This window comes from Rhinopithecus bieti, unplaced genomic scaffold (genome assembly GCF_001698545.2).
Source record: "Rhinopithecus bieti isolate Rb0 unplaced genomic scaffold, ASM169854v2 scaffold_76570, whole genome shotgun sequence".
NCBI lineage: Eukaryota > Metazoa > Chordata > Mammalia > Primates > Cercopithecidae > Rhinopithecus > Rhinopithecus bieti.
This window is the reverse complement of record NW_016828782.1, coordinates 393,991-395,670: the sequence shown is the minus strand read 5'-3', so window position 1 is coordinate 395,670 and position 1,680 is coordinate 393,991. Positions and strand designations below refer to the sequence as shown.

General features: G+C 42.3%; 1 pseudogene; it reads left to right on the top strand.

The window, feature by feature from the left end:
• Window positions 1-353: 353 nt before the first annotated feature.
• LOC108523835 (high mobility group protein B1-like) lies at window positions 354-1,435 on the top strand (annotated as a pseudogene).
• Window positions 1,436-1,680: the final 245 nt, after the last annotated feature.

Sequence of the window (1,680 nt, the reverse complement as noted above, 5' to 3'; positions counted from 1 at the left end):
TATCTGGATTTGACTCATTATTTTTAAATGTGAGTTAGTCTCATTCCTTGGATTGGAAGGTTAAAAAAACTAACAAGAAATGGCAATACTTATTTCATGCTTACTATATGTGAGACACCATTCTAAATACCTTACATGCATTGGTTTAATCTTCATAACAGTGTTATTAACAAACTTAAGCTTTGTTATTTTTCTCATTGTATAAATGAGGAAAGTGAGTTCCAACTCTAGCTATCTTCTTTGTTTAGGCCTCAGGAAAAAGCAATCAATAGAACAGCTATGGAATGAGGTGGGCCTATATGTATTGAACATGTTGTTAATGAACAAGTTAAGAAGAGACTGTGCAAAGCAACATGAGGGATTCCGTTGGTTTTAAGAAAAAGTTCAGATTACAGAGTGGAGAGAGTGAGGAGGCTTCATCTGGCTCCCACTCTCACAGCCACTGCAGTACATTGAGCTCCATAGAGACTGCTCCAGGGCAGGTGAGAGCCAAACAGGCACTGGGTGATTCTGCCTTGTTGAGGAAAAATAACATAGGCAAAGGAGATCCTAAGAAGCTGAAAGGCAAAATGTCATCACATCATATGCAATCTTTGTGTAAACTTCCTGGGAGGAGCACAAGAAGCAGCACCCAGATGCTTCAATCAACTTCTCAGAGTTTCCTAAGAAGTGCTTAGAGAGGTGGAAGACCATGTCTGCTCAAAAGAAACGAAAATTTGAAGACTTAGCAAGGGTGGACATGGCCCATTATGAAAGAGAAATGAAAATCTATATCCCTCCAAAAGCAGAGACCAAAATGAAGTTCAAAGATCCCAATGCACCCAAGAGGCCTCCTTTGGCCTTTTTCATGTTCTCTTCTGAGGATTGCCCCAAAATCAAAGAATATCCTGGCCTATCAGTTAGTGATGTTGCAAAAAAACTGGGAGAGATGTGGAATTACACTGCTGAAGATGACAAGCACCCTTATGAAAAGAAGGCTGTGGCCGGGCGCGGTGGCTCAAGCCTGTAATCCCAGCACTTTGGGAGGCCGAGACGGGCGGATCACGAGGTCAGGAGATCGAGACCATCCTGGCTAACACGGTGAAACCCCGTCTCTACTAAAAAATACAAAAAACTAGCCGGGCGAGGTGGCGGGCGCCTGTAGTCCCAGCTACTCGGGAGGCTGAGGCAGGAGAATGGCATAAACCCGGGAGGCGGAGCTTGCAGTGAGCTGAGAACCGGCCACTGCACTCCAGCCCGGGCGGCAGAGCGAGACTCCGTCTCAAAAAAAAAAAAAGAAAAGAAAAGAAGGCTGTGAAGCTGAAGGAAAAATATGAAAAGGATATTGCTGCATTTGGAGGTAAAGGAAAGCCTGATGCTGCAAAAAAGGGTCATCAAGGCTGAAAAAAGCAAGAAAAAGAAGGAAGAGGATAAAAAAGAGGAATATGAAAATTAAAAAGGTAATAATGAATAAGTTGGTTCTAGCAGTTTTTTATTGTCTATAAAACATGTAAGTCCCCTGTCCACAACTCACTCCTTTTAAAGGAAAAAATTAAAATATAAGCTGTACATGATTTGTTTTTAAACCTTACAGTGTCCTTGTGTGTGTGTGTGTGTGTGTGTGTGTAGTTATCCCACTACCGAACATGTCTTTAGATGGCCACAAACTGCCTGGTATGATATGGGGTTGTAAATTGGCAT